Raw genomic sequence first — 27,809 nt, forward strand, 5'->3', positions numbered from 1 at the left:
GGAGTGAGAATATGTGAGAGGAGCTGCTCTGCAGGCACCAGGTCAGCAAAGGAGAGGGATGAGGTGCTCCAGGCAGAGATTCCCCCGCAGCCCCTGGAGGACCCCACCCTGGAGCAGCTGGACTCCCAAAGGAGACTGTAGGAAGCCCAAGCTGGAGCAGGCTCCTGGCAGTACCTGTGGACCAGTGGAGAAAACAGCTCACACAGGAGCAGATTTACTGGCAAGGTTTACTCACATGGTAGGGGACCCATGCTGGAGCAGCCTGTTTCTGAAGGAGTAATAAGTTTCAATATTAATTTTCACCTAGGCCAGGGTGTGAGCAGGTACCTGAAAATACCAATTTTTCAGAAAAATACCAATGAACTATATAAAAGGACCAAACAGGAAACAAAAATTCACCGTTTTCTCTTTCTTGTTCTGTTCTTTTTCTCTGTTCTGTTCTTCAGCCCCTCAATCTTGAATTAATTTTCTTCTCATCTGACCAGGAATTATGAGGAAGCAGGCCTGACTACAGAAAGATGCCCCCTTTTCGCCTTCTTCATGTCAACAGACAAGCCGTGAGTGAAATACCTCCAAAGCAAGAGTAAAGAAATCTGGAAATCTCTTCTTTTATGACCATGTGCAGGTGAGAACCCAAAGCACTAACAAAACAGACCAAATATTTTTCCAACATTTCCTATTCACATTGGAGTTCACTCTGCCTGACAAGTTCTTAGTCATCAGCTGGTGAAAGAGAGGAGAGCTGAAGAGACCCCGCTCTCACATGAGAAAAAGAGGAGAGGGAATTTTTCTCCCTGTTAACATCAGAGATGCTGTGGCAGTGCCCTTTCTGGGTTGAGCAGTAACCCTGAAGCAATGCATTAGGGCTTTGTGTAGATGGCTCGGAGCAGGAGAGCAAGAGGCTTACTCAGCTCTTTGTACGGACTTTCCATCCAAAGGAAAAGCTACAGACTGTTCCAGCTGGAAGTCTGAAAAATTAGATGCAATGTGTTTCCTTCAAGCACTGCAGCTTTTGAATATGGACAGAGCCATCATAGGCTCCTCCCTGTTCAATCAATTTTTAATTTTTTTTTTGCCACATGGGTGGCACTGCTTTATGATTTTACTGGCACACCACTTTAAGCAAGCATTATTAAGGAGCTTCAGGTGCCTCAGTACTTCCTAAATGTGTTAAACATATGAAAATAAATATTCAGATTATCCTAAAATGTTTAAACATTTAAATGTTTAAACATCTCTGAATTTGTGGTGCATTTGAAATATTCAATACTTGCAATTTGGGAGCAGTATTGTTTTCTACCTTTAAATATCTCCATGGTTTAAAACAATTAAGTATTCTTGGGAAATCTCAAAAAAAAAAGTTAGACTTCATTTCATATAGAAAACACTTATTTTATATCCAAAGAAATATCCTTTTGTATCAAGTACATGCAATTATAATATAATATTTTTACTGGTTATGCCTTGGCTCTACGATGCGGATAGTTTTGAACCATTTTCAAAAACTAGTCTAAAATTTGGATTTACAATAAGCAAGGCATTTAGATATTAGGATGGATGCCTGTGGTAATAAATATCTTTAACTGATGACCTATCAAGTAATACAATAAATCTAAAACCAAAAAAGCAGCCATACGTGTAGTGGTAACTCAAATATGTTTAACAGCAGATAACTTCAACTTTTAAAAAATTGCTTTTGGTGTTCTTATCCAAACAGATGCTTTCACTAGTCACAGTAAAAGAGGTCAATTTATTAGTTTTTCACAGTTGGAGAGGTTGCAGAGTTACTACTGTTGGTAAAAAAGATTTCCCACAAACTGGTTATAACATGAATGAGTTCTCACAAGTCCTTAAGTTTTTACTTTTTTTTTTTTTTAAAATAACTAGGTGTTAACAAAGTTATTTTAACAATATGCTTACCTGTGGTATTTTGGGCAGTATCTATGGGCAGGCAGTGAAGTCAAATAACACCAAAGATTGTCTCTAAGGTAGGAGAAAAAATCCCTTCCCATATTTTTTTTTTTTTCTTTCTCCTTCCAAGAGAAAACATGGAATAATTTTTAAATTCAGAGGGATTTTGAGACTGAGCTTTAAAATCCTAGGGTATATGTGTGAAATAATCTACCAACTAAAAGCTATGGGCTGGTCAGCTGACCTACAACCCCTGCTACTCTGATACTCTCCAGTGTGCAGTAGTGTATGATTCATATGCACTTACATCTGACTGTGTTCATCTTCGAAATAATCACTTCATTCTAGATAAATGTATTCAGTGCTATGACTACTCCATCCATCATATTAGGTAGGGTTGTGCAGCTGAATGCAGCTCTATTCCAAATAATGATGGTCTCTAATATTTTCCTGAAAATGTGGGTAATTTATTATCATAGGCTAATTATGCCCAATACGGCTGCAGGCTGACATTTATTGCAAGAGGTGGGCTGAGGGGAGCCAGGAGGTATTGCATTGTCACCAGAGCAGTTTCTGGGAAGAAATTTAGCTGCTTGTCCAGCATTTCTGTCAGAGCTCTGGGAAGCATTTCCATTCCTGCAGTGTGCTGGATGAACTTGCTTCTCCCCTGTTTCAAGCAGGATTGATGGTTACCCATAGCTTCCCTTGGTTAGGGATCACAAAAGCTCCTTCTCTCCCCACATGTGCTCCTGGTAGGAGAAGCACAGCTGCTTTGTTTCAATGGCAGGCACATTCCTGCCTAAATTAGCCTAAACAGTGACCTGATTTGCAGAATACAGATCCCTGCTCCTATGGCCTTGGTTTCTTGTCCAAGTGGCAATGTTCAATAATTTCTCTTCCCCATCTCTGACTGCACAGACAGGTACACAAAGCAGTAAAATCTTGGTTTATAGACATCTGCTTCTCATCTGTGGAAAATACAGCTTTTTGTGTCTGTCCAGGAAAACTCAGATCCAGAAGCTTTCTGCAATATGTGATCTCCCAGGCAGAAAGAAGAAATGTCACCTGTTCTTTCTACTGTAATTTAACCATTTCTTTGAGTTGTTTCCCTCTTCCTTTGCAGCTTTTGCTTGGAAAAGAATAGCTGACGAAAACATAATTTTCATGGCTGTGCAATAAGTTTTTGTTCATCTTGGGAATTCACTGCAGGATAGCTCTACCTAATTCAGATCAATGATAATTATTCATTGACTTCAGTGGGAATGAACACTACCTCTATTTCTAACTATCTTTGCATGAAATAGTTCCATTTGCTGAATTCTTCTCTAATCCCATATTTTTCTTTACACTTCTCTTTTTGCGAGTGTCTTGCCACTATGCTCAAAGGATCCCTAAGAATGTTATCAGAGCCTTCCTAAAATTGTTAAAATGGCTTTTAGGTCACATCTGTGGCCGTTGTTTTCTAGGCAGAGTAACTCAACCCATCTAGGCTTTTCTTTCAGCTGAGATTCTAGAGACCTGATATCATCTTTGTTGGCCTGTGGTGCACCCTCTGCGAGGCAGAGCTGTGCTTCTGGCAGCACAGTTCTGCAAACAGGCCCAGGTGAGCTCCAGGTGGGTTACAGCTATGAAAGATCTTCTCCTGCAGAAAATAGATCACCTCCTGCTTATTGCTTTATCCCCTTGCTAATGCCACTTGATGTTTGCCTCTGCCTGCTGCCGTGTGCTTGGTTGATGGTTTCAGGGGTTTTTCTACATCAACTCCCCAGAGTTACCAGCTGTGTTAGGGTCCTTCACCCAGGAGTGGACTCAGCCATTTTACCACCAGGAAATTTATGCTGGGTAGTCCTGAGAAATAGGGAAAACATATTAGTTAATGTACTTTGTGAAAATACTGCTCTTAGTGAAAGCAATCACTGAGGAGTATGCAATGATTCTGAACTGCAAAAAGATATTTCAGGCCAGCAAATAAAAAGACATCATTTTAACCATTCATTTTGACAAAACAAAATGATAGAAAGCTTTTTCCTTTATTTTTGCCTTCGTGGAGCCATTCAAAAGTAGCAATAGCTTCAGCAGAGAGTACAACTGCTTTATTAGAGATGCTGTTCAGAGGTGTTTGATTTTGAGGTTCACTTAAGGTGAACAGCCAAGACAGTAGAGACCATCCTTTGATCTGTCAGATTGGAGAGAGAGTCAAACAACCACACAATCAGTAACTTCTGGGCCAGAGATTAATTTGCTGAGACTCTAGGCAGGACTGTCTGTTCTTTAATTATCTTTGAAGACCAAAATAAGCTTGGGGTTTATAAGCAGGTTACATATGTGTGGGGTGAATTAAGGGGAAGTGCTCTTCCTTGATTTCATGATTTGTACTGAGGAAAAAAAAAAGTAGATTTCCTTTTTAATTTTCTGATTCTCAGTTTTCATTGAAATAAGCAATTATAAATAAGTTTGAACTTAAAGTCCATTCAGAACTGTGAGAATCCTGACACAAATATGCAGTTTCCGCATGATCTGAAGTACCACACACAGACAATCAACAGATTTATATCAAAACATACTACACAGTAATCTTTAAACCTTCATGCCTGTTTAAAAAGTAATACATTTTGTTTCTTACTGTTTGTATGGTACTCTAAACTGCAAGAGAAGGTATATAGGAATATGTATGAGCTAATGGCAAAATTTAAGTAGTGTATCAATAAAGACATTAAAGAGGTGATAGAAAATGAAAGAGACGGGGTCCTTTCTATCGATTGCCAGACCTGGGAATTGTGGTAGCTGTGGGCATTGCTGTATTTCAACACAGCCACTGTCCTATGCACCCACTGCACTGGCAGAGAGTGCTGTGATGTGGAGCTGTCATTGCTGATCCTGAACAGAGTACTGGCTGATTAATTAGAGAGTTATTAATTGCACCCAGCATTCTATGGAAGCATAAGCTCCTAGATATCATTATTATTAATAGCTACTCCTTTATATTGCTGCAGAACCATGCCTTTAAACCAGACCCTCCTGCTTGTCCCAGAGAGTTTGCAGTCTGCTCCTATGCTTCCAACTCAAGGTCTCTACAGAAGGAAGGTAGGGTAGGAAAAGAGTGCCAGACCCAGGCTGTGTCTTGGGCTTCCCAGGCAGAGAGGAAGCTCTGGGGTCTTGCTCCCAAACCAGCCACAGGCATTGCAGCCTGTCCAGCACCCTGGCAGGACTCAGAGGTCCTCAGGATATGACTCTCAACCTTTCTAAGGTATAGGATAATCTTTGAGGAAAGCTCACAGGAGCTAAGAGACAATCAGTGTTTTATTGTTTTTGTTTCATCCCCGTTCCCCCTGCTACTACCCTTCTTTGTTTCTGAAGTGTTGAGAAAAAAACCCAAAAGATGCTTGGACGTAAGTGGGCTGGGAAATTTATTCTTTTGCTGTCCTTTTGTCCTGTATATTGTTTAATGGGTATAAGAAACACACCAATAACCATTAGATTTGCTGCTCTTCTGTCAAATTTTACTTTATACGTTTCTGTCAAATTTTCTCTAAGTGGACTGTGAAACCTAACAATGCTTTATTTTTCCATGTATTTGTTGAAAGCACTGGAAATACAACCAATACCAGAACTTCTCTGTAAAGACCCAGAATAAAAATACTTGCCTGTAGTAATTCCTTACAATGAGCTGGCAGGAGAAAAACCTCTCAGTTAGTGGCAAATAACTTCTTTTGTGTCTATCTCCAAATTCCAGGAATCTGGTATTGCTCCTCCCTGTATGCTATTAAATAAAAGACCAGTAAGGAAATCGTCATTACGAAACTAAAAAACCATTAGACTTACACCAACTCCAAATGTGATAAAAATTGAGTTAATGGCTCTTTAGGTGACATTGTTTACCAAGAATTATAATTTACTTGTGTTTTTGTCAATTTAATTAATTGAGTAGTTAATTAAATATTGTCTATAGGAAACTGCCATGCAAAAAAAACCAGTTTACTGCAATCCCCCTTTTTTTAAAATGAATTTCATTGCCATCAAATAAAGAATGTGTTTGTGTTTGTTTCCTCTGTTTAAATTCTGCTTCCTCCTTGTGAAACTGTTAATATGGTAGAGCCCTGCTCTGAAATTGCCCACAAACTCTTAAAACATAGCTAATTACAGATAGCCCAATTTAAACTTTACAGCATTCTTGATACATTGAGAATGCATGGAAGGTGGTTTATGCCAGCCAGCAAGCAGGAACACATTGTGCTTCTGCAAATCTGGAGATGAAGCAAGAAGGACTCCTTCTGCTGACAGAAAGTGGGGCTCACTAAATACAACTGTGAAGAAAATGTTAAAAATTGTGGTGTTAGTTTTAACTAGTTAGGATTAAATTTTTGTAATAAATCCTAGTCTTGGTTATGGATATTCCTCTTCTATGGAGTGCAGTGCAGGGGTAAAGTGATCAGAGGAGCAGTGCTGTAAGCACATTGTATCATATTCCAACAGTATCAGCAAGTGTAACTTCCACCTACTAATGGTTTGCTTGCATATTACTTCAGGAAAGTTCTGGGGGCTGCTCCTGGGAGTTCTGTGGAGCTGGGCACAGAGACTGGGGGAAAATGGAGCTGGGAAAGCAACAAAACTGGACTGTGCTCTGGATGTCCATCAACCTTTGGCAGGTCACTCAAGATGGATTTTTTTTAAAAATTCAACTCAGAAAAAGAAATAAAAATTATGTATCTTTACTGCTTGTAGGTGAAAGGTGTTCTTTGTTAGGTATCAGTACTAAAGGCTTTAGTGGTGCACAGATGTGCAATGAGTGTGGCAGGATAGTGCTATGTAAAGGGGCCACAGCCAGCTCTGAGCTCATTTCTGTCACAAGAACTCAGGATCACAGGAAGTTGTAGTGTCTGAAGATCTGTAAGGACATTGTGTTTATTCTGAGATCATACTATTTGAAATTGTTTTCTTAATTCCATCAACAACTTAAAACTGCTTAGCATCTCAGCTCAGGAAAAATGATGTGATTTTTATAACTATTCCCAAGATTTGCCAAAACTGTAGAATGTGGGCCTGCCAAACTGGTCTGCAGCAGATGTTGGTAAGGAGAAGTGCAAAGCCTCTGAAGCTCTGTTGTACATGTGCCCACGATGGAAAGCTGTTGACCAAGGATTGCTCCTGGGTGTGTGGTCTGAGCAAGGAAGTGCTGCCTTCTCTTACCTCCCCAACCCACACAATCTCATTTTTCTCTGCTCTTCTGGAAAGGACAAGGAGACTTCCTCCAGCCCCAAGAAGGCATCCCCAAAGACAAGAAGGATGTCCTGAAACTGCTGAGCTCCTGTGCACTGTCCCAGCTGCCCTGTACTCAGATCATCCTAAGATTCTGGAGGAGGACTGGGATGCACAAAAGCTGCCACTCAATGAGACGTGTGCAAGGTGCTGCACTTGAAAAGGAGGTTCAAGACTGTGACAACCTGGAGGGAAAGAAACCAGGGCATACTGTTTGCTTTTCCAGATATAAACACTTTTGGAGAGATGCATTTTTGCACAGGAACCTCTTCACACTTTCTCTTGACCTCTCAGAAGTTCTGCTTAGGAAATGAAATGTAAAACACCTTTACCTCGTTGTATGTAATTTCCTTAGTGACAGCTGATTACATTTTAGGAATGTTTTCTTATTTTCTGAATTAATTCAGTTTGGCTTTCTGTAGCAGACAGTACTCATTAACCTTTTAAAGATTGCCAAACTAGTTTGAAGCATTCAATGGAGGAAAAAAAATAAAGGAAAAACCCCACTGTTAAACATCTTTTTAATCTGATGCTTCTGAAGTAACAGGCAACAAAGACTAGGTATTCTTGCTGTAATGTATTAGATGTGACACTGGTTTACACTCTACTTGAGCAGATTTGAAGAAGGTACAAAATATGAACCAAGTTGTGACGTATAGTAGGAATGTCATTTATCATCTTATCAAAGTTTGATGTTTAGAATGATACTGATTTTCATGATTAATGATTCCATATAACTCTTCTAGACTGTTGAGAAGAAGAAAATAGAAGTCCACTTTCTAAGCCTCACTAAGCACACATGGCAGAAACCAGGAGATAAGGAGTGGCAAGATCTCAAACCACTGGTGCTGATGAATTCATGAATATGTAAGTAGAACTAAATGAGAAACTTAATGTGATTCTGCAGGGTTTTTGCTTCCCTTACCTCCCCTAGCCCTCAAAATACATTATGGATGATAGTGACTGCATAATGTTCAAGCCATAACTATTACTAAAAAGTACCTATTGAGTTGGTGAATGAAGGGAAATGTTTAAAAATGCTGGTATTATATGTATACTTACAGTGTTTCTGTGTCTGAGCAACATAATATATTTATCTTGTTAGTCTCTGCAATAACTGTTGGTCCCTGATTCTTCAGTCTGTAAAGAGTTTATCATATCCCTGTTTTGGGGAGGCTCAGTAGTAAACTAAAGATGCACAGATTATTCTGTTACTTCATTTATATCTTACACAAGTACCTTTGCAGCGGAAAAGGTCTGTAGCCACATCCCCTGATAATGTTGCTGTTCCATGCAGGGCATGTATGTGCCATCACAAAATGGCATCTGTACATGTTTTGGTAGGCTTGTTGGCTAATTAGGTTTTAAAACAACATGGTTAAATCCCTGGCACAGCCCTTCTCCCAAGAGAGGAAACTGGCTCAGAGCATTACTTTGGGGACCAATCAATAGCGATCAATTCCTGCAGCATGGGGTGAGAATGTTCCCAAATCCAGACATCTTGCCCAGAGGGATTTCTCCCAAATCCACTTTCTGGTAGCTTTGCTACCTTGTAATACAATGAAGGCAGCTACTATTTGGCTCACGAGGAGTGCAGCAGTTAGAGATGAGTGTGCTGGTGCCTTGGTATCAGCCAGATGGTCATAATAATACCAGCAAAGGCAACTGGAGGCCAGCTGAGAAAAATCACCCTCCTTTCCACAGCTCCTGGCAAGAGGAAGGGCTGTCCTCAGTAGGTCTGTGGCAGGAGCTGTGCCGTTTCAAGATACCTTCCTTGCTGTACCTCCCAGCCCATTTTTCCTCTTCTGGAGGTAAAAAAAAGAAGGCAAAACCGTGAAGATAGTGAAACTTGTTCCTCACATTTCCCCCAAACCAGCTTGGAATAGGAAGAAAAGAATGTAAAGGATACCAGTGTTCCATCCATTCAGCGGTGCCAGAGTAAAGATGTGTCCTTCGGCTTTTTAAGAGGCTTCTGTTAAAACAGCAGCCATTACCACTGATACTTATTTAGAGTCTATGGTGAGATTCTTTGTTGCTGCTGAAAGAGTAACACTACACACAGGAAAAGTGTAACTTGTAATTTAAGGAGGTTTTATGGCTCCTTTAAATTGTCTCCTGGTGAAACAGTTGTGTGCAAAATCCTAAGACATGGAATTACGAATTGAAACTTTCTAGGAAATGTCCCTGCAAATAGAAGATGTATTTTAATTGAAGTAAGCACAGTATAGCCACTGTCACATGGACTGAACATCAGCAAGGGAAGCATTGCTGGGGATTGCGTGCTTTTCAACTCTGTTGTAGGTAACTTCTCACACCAGTAGTGAGTCATGCCTAATAAGCACTGGATTTAGACCAAATTTACTAAATGGAAATATGTGTGGTGCACACACCCTACACTTCCTCCCTTGTACCTGCATATTGAATGCCTGGCCACCACAGAGGAAAAGAGGTGAGAGCAGACTCCTTGAGGCTTGTTTCCCTGCTTGATGGCACAAATTTCACTGGGTTGATATGAAGGTCCTGTCAAACAATGACTATTCCTGAGCTTAGATGGAGTTTCTACCAGAACATGTCAGCTAATTAGTATTTAAACTTCTGTGTAGCAAAGGTTGTATACATATGAATTTAATGTTATATTGAAGTAATTTTCAACTCCTAAAATTTAATTTTATATTTTTTTGAGGATTTCTGATCTCTCAAGACAAGCGTTTAAAAAAGACACATATATGTATACCTATGTACACACCCTTACATAACAGGAATGTACAGGTTAGAATTTCTCTCCCTGCCTTAAAAACCACAAAGGAATGGAAAAAATCAGATATATGAATTGTGTCCACACGGTAAAAACAATAAACAATTTAGAGCTTTTTGAGGCAGAGGAGCCCAAAATGGGGCAAGAACTGGGGAAGAATTGAAAAACTGCATCCAGCATACACAGAGGCAGAGCCTGGCACAGCTCAGCCCATGCTGTGGGTGCCTGCTTAGTCCCAGCAGTTTGCATCCCCACACCTTCTCCAGGGACAGAGCTTGCCTAAATTACCAGAAGGCACACACAGTTATTTATCTAGAGTATGGTTAAGAAAGCAATCCATCCTTTGATGTTGTTTTCTACTTCGACCCTTCCTGGGACTAATGTACAGCAACTGTGGCATGTTGGGCTGTCCTTCCCAGTCCCTCTGAACCAGGGCTCGATGGGTGTGTGAGGAAGGTCTGGCTGTAGAACCACAAGATGCTTTAAAGAAGATGGTGCTAATTTCTTAAATATGTTTCACCTTTTCACATGCATGAGGCTTCCTAACTGGCAGCCTTTGGATTTTGTTGGTTCTGGCTGCACACCTGCGCCTGTCTGTGCATTAAACCTTGACTGTAGGACTCTCGTCACAAATGAACTGTCAAATCATTACTACGTTTGATGCAGCATAATCTGTCTTGAAACTAGAATTGGTCCATCCAGGCTCAAATTTCACTTGCTACTGAGGCTAATATGCTGTTTTGAATATGCATTCATGGAGACTCGCATCCATTGGGATCCAGAGGGAGTACAAGCTAAGAGCAGATTTTCTGAATTAGCATGTCGAGAGGGAAGGGTCTTTCATTTAGACTGCTGCAGATGCCTCTCCCTCTTGTTCATTACAATTGCATTTCATCAGCTTTATGATGTCCACATGTCAATTGAGTGTGAGGATTTTGCACACAAAAGAGCCTCAGGGAAAACGACTTCACTAGCTAATCAGCTGATTATCATACCTCAAATGGGCTGCAGTGTGCTGCTCCAAATACTATATCAGCGAGAGTGGAATTGAAGATTAAGACAGCAAAAAGAAAGCTCTACAGCCCAGTTTAAAGAAATCAAACAGGAATTTGTCAGGGATAGAAAGAAGCAAATATAGCCAGGACAAGTGCCTTGAAAATATCCTGAGGCTGATTAAAAAAAATAACAAATGCCTTTCTTCAAAAGGTGTTGGGGGGTGAAAGGTTAATTAACTGTATTATCTGCCTGTTTATGCCCAGCTGTGTAAAGCTCAATAACACAAGCTCCCACCCTGGTTTTAACATTGCATCCAAGAATCAAGACCAGTTGCAAGAACAGCCTCTCCTAATAATTTAATTAGCCTCTGAACAAGCTGGATGCTCACAGCTAAGCAGACTCGTTCTCACAGCCTCCCTTTATATGGATCTCTGTTCTTTTTGGATCTGCTGTCTGGATGGGGTTCTTAGAGACCAATTTCAATAAATGATCCAAACAGTAATGAGGAGGCTACTATGGAGTCTGGCACACAATAGCTCCTGGTTGCTCCTGTGTGTGGATTCCTCCAGCCCATGAATACAGATCTCTAAGAAGCACCATTTAATGGTTAGCGTGGGCTTTTACTTTTTGTCTGAAATTTACCAAAGTTTTATCCCAGCTCCCTGGAGTCCTCCCCAAGTCTATCTAAAATGCAGTTAGAGCAGAGGCTGTCTTTTGCTTCACAGAGCGTCTGCCTTATGCTTTCATCAGAGTAGTCTAACTCACACAGATGCACTATTTAACAATGCCATCCCCTGCTTTCATCAGAAGGGGGAAGGTTGCAGAGCTGAGCCCTGAAGAATAAGGGGGGCAGGTCCCCTGTGATCGGCGAAAGCTGAACATCGGTGCCAGTTTCCATCTGTCATGATAGCCTATCTCCGAACCTTCAATCTGTCAAAAGCTTGCTGCCTAGCTGAAGGCTCCAGGAGATTTGGTGCACTAAACACATTTGACAACAGCATTATCACTGCAAGGAGCCCAGCAAAATGCCATCAATGTGTTAATTGTAGCCGGCTATGTAAAATGTCACTTCCCATATCATTTTACAGCGGCTTTGCCTATTTTGCAGCTCCTAATTTTCCACCCTTTATAAATACGTGGATTGTTCATGTGGAAATGTGGTTCTTTTTTGTGTCAGCTATAGTTTGTTGGGCTTTTTTTCCCTCCTTAAATGGAGGCTTAATTTGGGTCTAATACGTTGCTCCAGGAAAGCAGCAGTATCTGTGGAAAAATAAATAAAAAGCATTCATGGAAATGAATTGTCTGTACATTGCTGCTGTTCTAATTTTATATCTCAATGGAGATTTATTTCTGGATCTGTACATTCTTTAGTGTATAAATGATTCATTTTGCTGCTGTTGCTGCAAACTCCCTTTATCGAGTCCATGGTATTTTTACATTCCTGAGAGTTTTCCTCTACCGTGATGCAAGAACACTTTTGTAATGATAAACATGAGAGTACAGCATAAATAAATGAAAAATCCCCCTTGAAGGTATGAATGTGCTTTTTAGCACCCAAGTAACTAATATTCAATTTCTGGTACAACCAGTGCCAGGTGTTAAATTTCTCTAGTTACTGTCACTAATGCAAATTAGATTCTTTTTGTGCTCGTAAAAAATCAAATCCACATTAGAAATTAGCTATAAAATGTAATGACTTAAATGCTATAGTGTTTTACAAATCTCCCTGCATTTCTATAGCAGATAATGCTATAAAACTAGGAAAGGATAATAAAATATGGTAGAAAGTTGGGTTATTTAAAGGTCTATTGTGACTGCTTAGTCAGGGATTTGATGTATTATTTTGCTTTCTTTCCTTGTTGGTTGAAATAAGCATACTTATGATTTAATTTCTTTACCAGATTAGATGTAATCAAAGCTCTCCTTTGAATTTCATGTTACCCTAGCTGCAAAGGCTGTTTGTATTATTGGAAAATATCATCTGGTGAAGTTTATAATATATTTGCAACTTTTAATCATTGGAATTGTAAATGTGTCTGACAGCTGTTAAGAAAGTTGCAGTGATCTTATTAGTAGTTGTAATACTGAGATATATGGGGTTCTGTGACAATTTTCCAACAGGTTCGTTTTTGCCTCCAGCCCCCTTAGATATTTCAAAAATTCTGGTGAAAATAACTAATACAATGTTAATTCTTTTATATATTGTGGTAAAGTCTTTAAAAATGGCGAATAGTAAAAATTGTATTTGCCAACCTTTAGATCTAAGGAAATATTGCCTGTGCAAAATTCCCATTTTGTCATCTCTTGCCAAGCATTTAATTTAAAGTATTAAAACAAAATTGCAGCAAAACTCTTAAGTCCTAGGTGTATAGCATATTTCCTGCATACTAAAGGAAGTTTTAATTAAAATTAGCATTTCTGAATTGTTGTATTAGTATAAAGTGAATTCAAGCTCTGCAGTTCACATTCTGCCTCTTTTCCATAGGAAGCATAAAAGAAATGCATACAGTCCCCCTGCAGTCATTGCCATGGGATGTGACCAGGGCACAGCACTTTCTCTGCAGAGCTTGGGCCTTCTCTCCTTCAGAAAACATTTTCCCTATCTATTTCCTGTGTTCCCAAAACTAAAGTCACTGGAGATGTGAAGTATTTTTGTGTATTTTTATTCCACATGCAACCTATTATGCATCCTTATGCATCCTAGTTCTCATTTCATAATCATGATTTGGATAGTCCCAATTCAGGTCCCATCTGGATCTGAACATAAATGTATGGACTGGCTCAAACCCAGTCAGGAAGACTTGTGGAAATTCCTTTTAGGAGTGAAGGCAATGTAAGTGCAATTCTTAGCCTTGAGTTACTGTGGTAAAGCAATTAGCTTTGTTACCTGCAATTGGACAAGAGGTGAGAGAGGAGAAATAAGGCTTTGGCAGCTAGTTGGGAGAGCAATGGTTTTTTTGAGAACAATCCTGTTCAAGATTGAGACTATGGAAAAGCTGCTGAATGGATATCATTATTGTCACACTGTTTCACAGTTAACAGTTTGTTGTGGCATCTAAAATTTGTGTCACACAGTCTTTTTTCTTGAGTTCTAGGTTTTCAAAATTGCCTAGGAAGAAGAAAGAGTGAAAGATTAGTTTGGGAGTCCCAGATACAGCTTTTCTTAGAAAGTGCTATGGACCTTCTCTCCAAAACTCATCTGGAGTGCTGCAGGTACAGCAAGTAAAAATATGTAGTGCCTTGAAAATCATGGTACAAAGATTCCCAAAGTCAAAGCAGGGAACATGCACTCCTTGGGTACCTGGCTGGTGAGTCTATCAAGTACTTTGTCCCCAGTAGCACAGGCATGGAATATTGATACAAAATACATCTTTAAAATATTCAATAATTTAGAACAAAAGAAAGAGGTACTGAAACATAAGGAGCAGTACCTGTTATGGCAATCTCTTGGCTCCACCATCAAGAATGCTTTAAGGGCTGAGGATGGGCAGAGCACTGCTCTCGGCCACCTTTTCCTGCTGAGCCATCCACCCCCAGCCATACCAGTATGTGATCCTGGTGAATTGTATGAAAGTGCAAAATACAATAATGCTTTGGTTTTGTTGGTTTGTTTGTTTGTAAACTAAATCTTTTCAGAAATTTCCAGTAAAAGCACAAGCCTCTACATTTCCACATCAGAACACCATCAGTCAATATCTCACTCCTACATGTTGGGTTCAAGGAAAGCTTGCAAGACATGCACTCATCTCAGACAGTTTGTGTGTATGGCCCCAAATTAAATAATCCTTAATTGTACCATGCAGTGTGAGCAAAAGCTATAGGGAAGTCCAGAGCTGAAATCTAATGCACTGCAAAAACTGTCACCAACTATAACTGGTGTTAAACAACCTTGGGGTTTTCTGTATTCCCAGCATCACACAATCCTGTTTAGGCAGCTGAAAAGGTAAATACCAGATATTATTCTGTTCCTGACTGCTCAGCTCTAAAGGACTGCATGAGAAAGGGTCTGTATTTCTAGCAGACAAAAGTACTTGAATTCTTTTGTCATTTCTCCGACAGTTTTCATTTATACATTCAGCCCCCATGTATGTCTTCAAGGCATTGAGATCCTGCAAAATTAAAACTGAAATCAGCACCAGTGATTATTTAGATCAAATTGCTTTATTCAAGCCAAACTTTTCTAATACTTATTCCTATGTTGTCAGGGCAGGTCCTTAGCTGACACCTTGCTGCATGTTCTCAGTGGGTCTGTGCTACCAAATATTTGTCCCGCCTTGCAACAAAGTTTTGCAAGATTTTGTAGCACTCAGGATTTAGTTCACACTGCAAGAAGTAGAAACCTATTTCTTTTCTGCATGCACTTGAGTCCGACCCTCCAGAAGCTCGAGCAACAGGACTACAGAAAACGTTTCTGTTCTGCTCAAGATTTAATGTGCAGTCTTTCCATTTGCACTGCCATAAACATGCAAAGAGGTAGACAGTACCTTTCTGTGATTGTCTGTGGTTAGTTCCTCCACTACAAATGTTGAAATCTTATTTCTTAATTTTGACAGGTATTCTAACAGATTGACAAATATATGCTTCTGCTGTTACTGAAAGGTAAGAAAATTTTCAGCCATAAAAAGAAAAATTTTTGAAATATAAATAACAGTAGCAGAACCCTAATTGCAAAAATAAAGCCATCATAGTAAGAAATATAAATAATAGCACGTTATCTTGCACTCAAGTGAAATGAATGGATAACCCCTGCATTTTAAACAGTAAGCATTCTGTTTGTTGGGTTTTTTTAACAGTTATATTTTAGTGAATTACTTTGTATAACATATATATCTGCAAAAACACAAACTCTTTGAAAGACCTGAAAAACAGGGAAAGGGCACCTTTCTCTAAGTATTTAACAGGACTGTTAATTTCTGAGTTTTAAAGAAAGTTATTATTTTTATCTGAAAGGCTATCCAAATGTTTTTGTCAATAATCCATCACCTTCTTACAAACACATTATTTACTCTGAGGTAACAAAGATAAATAGTAAGCAAGATGAACAAACACATGATCAGAGATGTGATCTTTCTTTTTATATTCTCTATATTGGTGTCACTGAGACAGTATTAGGCAGATGCAATTAGGTCACCTAATTCTAATTTGGTTTCTGGACAGAATCATCTGTTCATCACCACAGAAGCCACTGGGGTGGCATCTTCCAGTTCATCTTTAACTCTGAACTGGAAGGTTTGGTTGTGGTAAGTAAATTCTCCCCTCACCAAAGTCCATGGGTATCGTCTCTGACTGTGTGGGAACACCCTTGTCATGGTGGATCTTGGGCAACCTCTGAATTGTTTGAAACTCGGGGGGCAAAGGGTTACACATGCTTTTCCAGTCAGGACCTATGCTGAACCATGAGGAGAGAGACAGCCCTAAGAAGCAGAGATGTGTTGTTATTTTTCACATGAGTTGTCATTAAGACATCATTTCACTAAAATGAGATTTTTGTACTCTATCTTCTTTTACTCCTTTTCTTAATATACTTGTACATTGCAGAAACTGCTTTTTATAAGCACACTAATGATAGCATGGGAAAAGGAGATCTTTACTTTCATACCTCCTCACAGGCAGCTTCACAAGATAACAATATACATGTTTAGCACTGCTACCTATGACAGTCTTTGTTATCTACTAAGCAGAACGTTATTTTTCCAGCAACATATAAAGCAGGCAAATGGCTTCTCATCATCTTCTTTTCAAGAATGTTGTACATACAATTCTCTCCTGGCTAATAGCTCCTTCTATTGTCCATGACTTATCATTGTCAGGATTCTTTGCATTTCTTCCTTATCTATTTTGCTGGAAATCTGACCATTTTCAAAGAACAGGCTGAATATAAATAGCCCATGCAGTATAGTCTCATGTACAGTAAAGCATATACTGGTTTAGAATGTATAAGAATATTACTTTCACCAGTATGTTTTTACTCCAATTCTTTCTTTTTCTCTTCCTCTGTCTCACTCATTTTTTTTAAACTCTTCTAAAGCACTATAAAGTAAGTATCAAAGGTATCCTGGGTAATTAGCCATTACAGTACTGTCACAGAGGCTTCTGCAGTCAATACAGAGATAATTTGGGCAATGGTGAATGACAGCATTGTCCAGACTTTTGGGATAATCAAGGACACATCCAGCTGTACCAGACATCTGTCAGACCCATGAATCATTTCAAGTAGCTTTGCAATATCCAGGCAACTCGAGCAAAGATAAACACTTCAGCAGCACACAGCCACGGAAAAATACTGCTGCCACAAGAAAGCATTTAGCTGCTCAGTGCTGCAGGCCTGTCTCTCACAGCAGAAGAGGTACCACACACATCTTTACAATTTTGAAGGGCCACACATTTTTAACATTGCCTACTGTAGTATGAATGAAATGGCATCCCCTACACATGCATACACATATTCATTAGAATTACTGAGGCAAAAAGAGAACAAGGGGAAAAGTCGTACAAAAAACTCAAAGGCTGAAGTAATTCTGATAAATGCAACATGCCCTCTTGCAAATAAGGGTATTTGTACTATCTCTATTGGCCTAAAACGGCTAGTTGTATATTTTCTAGATTTTGCATACCTGTGGTGGAGCTGTTACTCAAAATGTGCATTAAGATTAACAAGGAGCTGGAAAGCTCTCTTGTAGTTTCCTCTTGCTGTTACCTTAGTCATGTACTTGTTTTGGAGAGCTGAAAGGAAACAAAGGCAGTGCTGTGCTTTGATGTCCTGGGTAAGTCATGGGGCAAAGTCTGGAGTTGTGGGGTTTGGACCTTGCTGTGCCACAGTCACCTGCATGGCTGTGAGCAAGTATTCCCAGTCTCTGTCGTTTGGATTCTCTCTCTAATTACCAAGCTCTTCTTTGCAAAGCCCACTGACACCCCTCCATTGTATAAAGTTATTCTCGCTGCTTTGCAGGTGTGTGGGGATGGCTGCTTTGTCCTAGCACACTGGCTCTCATGGATGAGTTAAGATGAAGGGAAAACAACTGGCAGGATGAGGTGAGCCAGTTTCCCTTTCCTGTTTGAGGTGACCACAGACTATGGAGGTGAGCAAGGAGTAGCCCAACTCACATTCAGACAGTGTGGTTTTTGCTGCACTCTGCAGGCAGAAAAACTACATGGAATTGCTCCTAATAATTCTATAAAAATGCTATAATTACACCAGAGAGTAAAGGAGATTTCTGAACAACTGTGAGGTATCTGTCATACAAATATCTGCCATAGACTTCTTTGAAATGTCACACTTCACACTGGAGTTGAAATCGGTTGTGTTTTTCCCTTGTTACCTTTATATGACACTGATGGGAAAAGTGTTATTAAGATTTCAGGATAGCACTGAAGAGCTTTGTTCAGCTCTGTCCAAGAGCCTGTGTCTAAGAGCAAAGCAGCACTGGCAGAGAAGGCTCCTGAAAGCTGTTGCAGTGAGCGGAAGGGCAGCATGGATGGAGCTGAGCTGGGAGGTGCTGGAAGCAGTTGGTGATCTGGCAAGATACAGAAACTGATTTCCTGTGAGTGCTGTGGATGCAGCAATTGCTTTTGGAAAGCGAGAGGAAGAATTACTGGTGAGACATCAGGGGCTGTGACTGACAGATTGGTAGCTTTCCAGTGACAGAATGAGGGGCACTGAAGTATTTGGGGAGAAAGAGTGAGCCCACCACAGAGAAAATGCAATTCATTGATTTTATTTATTTTTTATTTTTTTTTATTATGAAGATATAGAATTGCATCTTAAAGAGTTGACAGAGGTGTTGACAAACTGTTGCTGCAGCCTCTAAACTTTGTTCCCTGCTTTGGCCTTTTCCTCTACCACCATTCCCAGCTGCCACTGCAGTTCAGTGTTATTGTCACTTAGGTCTGAAGTTTGGGTAATTTAGGAACATGGGTTCTGTTGTACCAACAAAGGTCTTCCTCTCATTTCCATGCACAGGCATATTTTCTGTTGTGATAGAGCTATGGTAGATTGCCAGTTTCTACCAGTCCTTGCTGGTAGAGGACACTGGCTCAGGGTAATCAGGTACATTTCAACAAAACAGTGTACTTGAGCTCAGTTATTCCCCCTTGATTTCTGAGTTCTGACACCAGCTGCTGGTTGTTCTGTACTGACCTACAGTCTATGTAACACCAGTTCCTTATCTGTAATGCATTTTCCATGCTGTTTTTGATATGATTTTGGCTATAAATGAGTTTTTGCCTCAGTGGTTATTTAAACACACACACACACACCAGATCAAACTTCCTTTGTGGCATGGCTCATTCTCAGGTTTACAAGTCTGTGTGTCAGTGGAAAAGAATGTGGTTGTTAGGGATTGTAACATCCCTCCAGTTGCGTTGACCCCTTAACGTCCCCATTTGCATTGCTAAATAACTTGATCATTCATAAGAGAGTAGTTATTGATTGGAACAGACAGCAATAATACTGTTCTCACTGTATCTATTTAATTTGTAGGTTATTTCTGCTATTTCAGTTTCCCAAGTTTATATGTAGAAAGTTTATGCTGTTGACTTCATATATCCAGCTGAAGGTTTGATTTATTGTGAAATCATTTTTAGCACCTTATAGTAGCAATCTCCTCAGGTCACCTACCCTGTCATCCTCAAGCCTTCTTTCAGTATCTTTATGGAACTATTCAAACCTTCTTTTGCTTTAAAAATAATCTCTAGTTAATTGCAATTAATATTCCCCTGTAATATTCTTTAAGCTTTTGCAGTTTGTGCAGATCTCCAGAACCAGAATTCTCCCTGCAGCCAAAAGCCTGGAGCACATTCATTATTTCTGTGCTGAAATCACTTCACTAATTTTGCTGTGTTGCAGCAGGGAACCTTTAAGTTTATTTGCTTTTATACCTGGCTTTGCACAGTTGTGTTCATTCATAAATGTGGAAACCCACTTCTCTTATTTCCTGAAGTGTATAGTGTACATATAATTCTTCCACTTGAAACTGTGCAAGCTGTCTGGTTATTTTTATATCTTTAAGGAAACTACTTCTCTTAAACACACTGCTCTCATATGATAGATTCCCAGGATTGTTACTGCTCTTTATTTTTGTGGTTGGCTTTCAAGAAAAACTGCTTCAAGTCAATGGGTCAGACTCTTTGGATTGGCAGAGCCCTGTCAAGTACAAATAGGGTCCTGAGGAACTCCTTGCCACAGAATATTCTGAACAGCAAAATTACTAATGAATTTTTAAAGTGATTAGATAAATTCATCAATATTTGGGCTATTTGGTAATAATTAAATGAAGCGATCCTGAGAAAACATTCAATACAGCCAGTCCATAAACATCTGGTTACAGGAAATTAGTTTAATATAGCTGAGAAGAAATTATTCTGCACACATCTTACATTTTTTATTCTCTTCCTAAAAAAACAGAGCTGTGGGAGAGGAAGTAGGGATACAGGAGGATATCTGAAAGTTTATACTTTCAGGCAACATTTGTGGCCTTTGGATTCTTGCAAGACCATTTTTAGAAACAGGCTAATCAAAGATACATTAAAACTGACCCAAAGTATCCTAAAAAAAATTACAGGAGTTGCTACAGCAATATGTCTTGTCTGAGCATGGGCAGTTGAGTTACTGCGCCTGCAGTGACAGCAGAGTCTCAATAATAGAACTGGCCCCCAGTCATTACGTGATCTCCCATCAGGAACGGGTTCAGAGGTCCCCAGGAAATGAGAGACTTTGCCTCCTCAGAGTTATAGTAATCTCTAACCCATCAGCATATGAGGAGAATCTGGCCAGGCACTTTCAGCTCACTTTAATCACACAAAGACCCAAGCATCTACTATTGCTTTTTCATAATCTGCTTTAATTGTCATTGATTTGTACGCTCAGAATGTGCCCTGAGCTAACCGAAGCATTTTGTCTGCGTTTGTGGCTGACTGCCTGCGTTGCAGTCCTCAGACTGCTCTCCTTGGGGTGCCTGATGAAACCTTTTTCTGGGCAACACCTCTGTGTTTTCCAGGCAGGGTCTTGCAACGCAAGGATTACCTGAGGCAGGTTTCTTCTGCACACATTTAACTGCCACCTTGTCACCCTCTTCCTGGCTCCCATTCCTCACAGTCATCCACACTTAAAACAATGAACAAACATATTTTAACAAGATAAACTGGCAAACAGATATTTTATCAATTATGCAAGAAAAAGTTATCACTCAGAACAATCTGGATAACCACAACCCACAAAAATCACATTTAACCAAAAGGACATACAACTTAAGGTTGCAGGGAAAGAAATAGTGTTTAATTACTTGAACTCTGTGAGGTGACTACTCCAGTGGAGACTCTAATGTGATCAAGAAACCATTTAAGACATGCAAATATCTTTCACCATGAAACATCATTTTAATTTACATTTAATTATTAATATTATTTAATTTAATCTTCTGGGCATTCCAATAATGCACAGTCTGTTTTTTAGTAATAAAGTTGCTGTGTTTTAAACATTATTTTTGTCCAATGATGCAATCAATATTTTTTTAATATCTCTAATAGTGACCTAGTAGACCTCAAAAGCACTACTCCAATGAGCCTAAGGGGAAAAGAACATTACTTTGCAAAGCATTTTCTCTGATTATTTATTCAAAGTACTGCTGTGGCTCTGGTGTAAGCACAAAGAATTTAGCAATTCAGAACTTTTGTTTGGGTCTACTGACACTGTCATCCCATTGCCTGCCAAGGACAGTAATTCAGACTTCCTTAGGAGGAACTAAGTAGGGATAGATGATCCTCAGTGTATAAAACATTTTTTAAAGTGTCTATATCTATATTTTGTTCTGTACATTTTTCTTTTAACTTTAGTAAGTTTGTTTTGATGATACAGAGTCATTTCTACAAGCCAAACTAGACATATGACTCAAAGCTGTCTGGGCTGTACTTAGGTTGCACTTACTTGTAGCAGGTTAAGTTCTAGTTCTCTATGTTCCAGAGGAAGTTAGAACTATGAAAAAAGATGCAGATTCCCAAAATTCCTTAATTTTCTAAATACTAAGGTTCTTCAGGTGCAGTGTCAAATAATGCTGATATCACTTGATCCATCTCTCTGAGATAATTTGAAAGTTACTGTTTCTGAATTGCTCCAAATCTGTGGGATGGCAGGGGCCCCAAACAAAAGCAAAACCCAAAACAAGACCACCACCTCAAAATATCTAGGTATGTCAACTTTTAAACTTAGCTCCCCTTAACTCCTGAAGCACCATTTGTGGAATGAAAAAGAGGGTTTCCCTTGTAGCAGGAAAGTAAGAATCATTTCAAAGAACCTCTCTGAAGAAATTTCAAATAAATTACAGAAAATTAATGGTGTTCATTAAATAGGAACTCAACAGGAGCTTCGTGTGTATGGTCAAAGGCAGGATTTGGATCCTAATCTGTATTTGTCCATCAGTATGGCCTGGACAATTGAGAGCGTTAATCTACTTTGAAGGAGAACTTACTAAATTTATATGCTACTTTGGCATGCTGTTTTCTGAGCTGATACTCTCAGAGTACCCCCTCCCATGAAGGTTATTGATAACACCCAAAAAGAGATTGCATTTCTTTGAAATGTAATTGAGTTTTTTGAGTTCCTAAACATTTATAGCATGCAAAACTGTCAATATATTGTCTGTAGGTGACCACCATCTCAGAAGTGCAGGAACCCTTCTTCTGTTCAGAAAAGCTTGTTGGTGTTTGTAGCATGCCATCAACAGGAATATAGAGTATCTGCAATGAATTATTTTGTAAACAAGCAACTAATCAGGAATTATTTCCTTGTGTTATAGTACAATAACTTCCAATAATGAATGTATTCAAGAAGGCGGTTGTCTGTTTACAGATACTTCATGAACTGAAAAAGTGTTAAACCATATTTTTATGAAATATTAATGTACTACAGCATCTGGCTTTGCTATGTCATTGCACTGTTTTGAATATAATTTAGAGTTATGTGAGAAATAATAGAAACAATATATTAATTCCAAATCCTATAGAGCTGTTCTGTATCAGAGAAAGCATGTTAATGGTTCCCTGCCATATGGATGAAAACAGAGCTGTCCCCTCCCTGTTCTTTTTATTGTATATTAAAGACCAAGCTAAGAAAATATGTTGGAAGGCCCCATAGGAAAGATCTCTCACATCATCAGGTTACAGATTCCAAGTGGGGCATCTGACATTTTCAAGAGATTCCTCTCCTCTCTCTGCTTGGGTTTATAGGCTGGCCTTCCATGTCTCTTGAGTACAGAAAGCTTGAGTCTTTCTTTCATGAAAAAATCATGCATGGGTCTGCTTTTTACAGAGGCATTCATCCTGAAATTCATGCATGTAATTTTTTGATTTACAGGTGAAAAATAAATTCACTTGTAAACATGTAGTTGTACATTTGCCTCTGTAAGAATTTGCCTCTATAGGTTTCACTTAGCATGGTGACCATTTTAAGCCATGTGCAATTAATCTGCCATGGAAATTGTTTATTTATTACATAAGTATGCCTTTTAATAAAACTGCTTTGTGAAAACCTAATTGCTACTATAGTAATATAGCATAACAGTTCCTCACATAAATACATGATTATTATGTACAGTCACTTATCTGTGAACGAGCTCTGCTACTACTTTCCTTAATTAACGATACAAAGGGCTCCTTCATCTTTGCATATTCCCTAGCTAGGACATTGATACTCATTATTTCCTAAGTCCAAACACTGAAACTGTGTCAAGAATGCATCTATCACCAGATGGGTACTTATAGTCAGCGGAATTTTCCACTGTGTCAGCAAATTCAGCAATTTGCAATTTCTGTATGTCTGACATGTTTTTATTGGTGAAGATCACTTTCAAATACCAAGATCATGAGACTGATTCCTCGGTTAGTCTCTTCAGCAGTCGAATGTAATGATAGTAATTAACAGCCTGTGATTAGGAGCCACTCCAGAAACTCTTTGAATGTTAATTTGCTTCAACTAATATGCAGCGCTTCTGTGTAATGAGAACCATGCTATAGGTTCATGTGAAATCAAATTATTTTCCAGCATTTAATCACACAAATGATTCTCAGTTAATCACTTGAATAGTAAACCTCAATGTTCTAATAAGTGACATTTTTCATTTGATTTATTACAAATATAGGTGATGGTATTGTGAATTGAGTACCATTTCTTCAAAAAAGGTCAAGAACACACCATGTGGATCAGATGGTAACCAAGGTAATCTCATTTTATCTTTTTGAAGCAAGGCATTTTCAGCCTTTCCTTTATCCTCCATTTTTTGGTTCTTAATCCTCTCACTTTCTTTGGGGTGCTTTTCTGCAATGACACCTGGAGTGTACTCCTGAATTTCACTTCCTCTTTTTCAGACTGTAGATTCCCAGGAAAACTGAACCAGTTGCATTTCAGTGCACTTGAAGAGATTTGTAAGGAAGCAAGGCAGAATGAGCTCACCTTGCCAGTGGACAGGAGACACCATGAAAAAACCACAATGGAATCAGGTATTAGCCATGTGAGTTGCTGAATTCCTTTTTGTGTTTTACATTTGCAAAGTCAAACCATACTATTGAGAATAACCAAATTATTCCATAGGTAAAGGAGTGAAACACATTGGAAAAAAAAAAATGCTCATTACCTAAGTGTAAACTTAAGAGAAAAGGCTTTCTCTTGTCTTCTGGCTGTTTGGGAAAATATGCATTGTGAGCAGTGACACTACAGATCTGAAACTGCTTGCTTTCTCCATCTAGAAATTGATACTGACCAGAGCCCCCTGCATCAGCATCATCCCACTGTGGGTGGACCCTAGGCCATACCCATCTCACTGCAATTCTGTTGTCTAGTTCAATTCAAAACTGAGAGAAAGGAATAAAAGAGGATTATTTGAGAGAGATATTTTGAGGCTGTTTTTCATTTACTGTTTAAAATTCAAGTTTTCAGTATGTAAGCACTTGCTGGTTTGTCCCTCCCCATTCTGGATACTTTCTCTTCTAGCAACCTTACTCTACTTACTCTCTTACTCAGATCTTTCTCATGACAGTAACACAGTTACTAGTAACCTTGAAGAACTGCAGCAAAATTCAGTCCTGGAGTGAGTATAATAAACAACACCTTTAGCTGCAGTCAAGGAATGTAACAGCCCTAAATGCCTTAAGAAATCTTCCTAATTTATTGTAATTTGGCCATTGGGCTAAATATCCCCTCTTGGAACTTAGAGCTAAAAGCAAATCATGTGCAACCATGCAATCTTTTTTAATACTCCCAACACCCTTGGTGTTGCACAGGAAACTCCATCTGACACTTCTTGCTGTGTCTGATGCCCTGCTCAGGATACAGAGAGTGGAGATCACAGATCTGATTCTGCAAGCTGGCACCTGCCAGTAAGGACAGGTTTGCAGCTTTTTTTAGCATTGTTCACCCAACACAATAAAGAGGGGATTTTGAAAGTCAGCACTCCTGAGGATAGGTAGAATGAAGGGGAATGGTTCTAATCTAATTGTAAATGCCCTGTTTTTAAAACACTTCTTGTCAATAAATCTTTCCATTAACAGACATTCTGGCAGCCCACAGCACAGTCAAATCAGGAGTCCAGATCCAGTTATGATATTATATTTTCATTAATCAATGCATTAAAAAATGTAGAAAGTTACATTGAATTGGCTGACTTAAAAATGTGTTCAGTCTTCAGAAGGTTGTTTTGGTAGAAATACTGAGAATTTCCCAGACTGGGGTGTATTTTCACCATTCTGCCTTTTAATTGCACTTAACACCTAAAAAAGGGCTTGTTCAGAAACCTATCTACAGACGGAGCACAGGGTTGAGATTTTGAGCTACAATCATGTTTTTGCAGCCAAGTTCCTGCGTGGGCTTAAGCAGCTCATTTTCCAAAGATACAGTGAAGGAAATAATGCTTCTGCATCTCAGCAGTGAATAATGTTGGTTTATATCTAGTTAATATTTTTAAGCATTTAGAATTGCCTACAAAGATGTAAGTAGAATCCTTTTTCCCACTGTATTGCTTCTTCCACTATAAATTCAGACATGGGAGTTGAGCTGAGTCCTCTTTCTAATAACTTTTATGTTGCCTTTTTGGTTGCTGTCCAGCTTTCTTCAAACTGCTCTCAGGAAGGAAAGGGGTATTCTTAGCTTTCTATTTCTTTGCTGCCCCCAAGCCCCAGCCCTGAATCTGCCTCTATTTCTCTAATGCTGGACCTATGCAGAGTACTGCCACCCCTCTGAATATTGAGAACTGGTACCATGTATAGATTATTGAGACAAGGTCTGACTAGCTGGGCCACACTCAGGTAACTCAGTGTTAAGTCTAACTCTTCAAAAAAAAACCGAAAACCAGTCTGTGAGGTAGTTTATCTCACATATTTTTCACTTCTTTCTTATTTTATTTCTTCTGTTCAAAGAAGCAGGCAGCTCCATCTACTAGTGGCAGCTTTCCTCCAATGCTATCATGAGATTCACTACTGATGTTCTATAAATGCCAGCCAAAATCTATCTGCAAGAACATCTGCTCAACAGTGAAAACCTGATGTAATTACCAACCATCATCTTTTATCCTCCTGCTGGGGCAACTGCTCCAAAGATGACTTTTTGCCCTGAACTAAAAAGAAACTTGCTATTATGTACAAAATCTGCCACAGAAAACTGACATGGCTTATACACAAATTCTAACAGAATCTTTCAGCTACAAGAGATAAATTCCCAGGTAGCATAAGTCTTGTGGAAATACTTACTTTTTTTTTTAAGGTTCTTATTGACTGCATCTGCTTCATACAGATTCATACATTGCTGTTCTATGAGGTAATTGTAAAGGGGTGGCAATAGTTATACAAAAGAACTCTTTTCAAGAAATAGTCACAAAAAAGATGCTGCAGATGTTCAAATTTGACTGTAATTAAGTTATAACAGGATGTCATTTGTGTGTGTGTAAACAGGTGGTAGATACTAGGAGATTAATATTCTGTACATATAAATATACACAATAAGTATATACTGTATTTGCTTGTAGAAAAACCACAAATTTCTGCACTTTATGATACTAATGCAAGATAAATGTTGCAGAAATCATTGATATACAGCTCATACCTGTCAGCAGCTTTTTTGTGACTTTGTACTGATACCTTCCTCTCTGGGAATTGTTTCCAACATTGCAAACCTCCAAGGACTTTCAATTAATTACAGTCTTCTCTCTCAAGCAGTCTGATAGATAAATGCTTCCATTTTCCTTGAGCTGAAAAACTGATTTCCAGAAGGGCCATCTACCTTGATGTTCAGTTTCACATTCAGAGTCTCTGGCTGACTTTTCAGTCAGTGAAAGTGTAATGTGCATCCTAAGTGTAAAAACTCTGATAACTCCAGCACAGGAAATGTTCTAATTACAGGATCATATGTTTCTTAAACAACATTGGTTTTACCTCATTCCTTGGGAGGAACATCCAATTTTGATTGAACCTGCATAACCTTGTACCTCAGGTATTTAGGGGAAATCACCTCACCTACAGTTTGCCTGTTACGCTGTTTAAAAAGGCAGGGAAACCTGGACTGCTGAAACACAATCAGAAAGACCCACCAAACCAAAATTATTTGATGTGCAAATGCAACATGCATTTGAGGTTTCCACAGGATGAGGATGAGGTTTCCACTGCATTTCTAAATAAAAACATTTACAAACCACAGCTTAACTTCTGGCAAAGCATCATGTCACCATTGCCTGCTTTGCCTGAAAATACATGCCCGTGGGACCCAAGGCAAGTGCTCCTTGTTCAGCAACCTCTCTGCTGCCAATCCTTTATGACTTCCAGACTTGTATTCTGGTTCCTGGAGATTTTGATCATCCCTTATAGCTTTGGTGGGAGGATGTCTGCCTAGCTGAAGCAGGTAGGGCTGTGCTAAAAT

At 39.1% G+C, this 27,809-nt stretch overlaps 1 long non-coding RNA gene across 4 annotated transcripts in view; it reads left to right on the plus strand.

Moving 5' to 3' along the window:
* The first annotated feature begins 485 nt into the window (after positions 1 to 485).
* Positions 486 to 27,809, plus strand: part of LOC107207805 — a 98,129-nt gene continuing 70,805 nt past the window's right edge. For all 4 annotated transcript variants that reach the window (XR_004498303.1, XR_001522954.2, XR_004498302.1 and 1 more), the window contains exons 1-6: positions 486 to 625; positions 7,914 to 8,034; positions 14,014 to 14,131; positions 15,472 to 15,517; positions 24,049 to 24,125; positions 24,275 to 24,417. This is a non-coding gene — a long non-coding RNA (uncharacterized LOC107207805). The remainder of the gene's footprint in view (positions 626 to 7,913; positions 8,035 to 14,013; positions 14,132 to 15,471; positions 15,518 to 24,048; positions 24,126 to 24,274; positions 24,418 to 27,809) is intronic.

This window comes from Parus major, chromosome 7, assembly GCF_001522545.3.
Source record: "Parus major isolate Abel chromosome 7, Parus_major1.1, whole genome shotgun sequence".
Lineage (NCBI taxonomy): Eukaryota > Metazoa > Chordata > Aves > Passeriformes > Paridae > Parus > Parus major.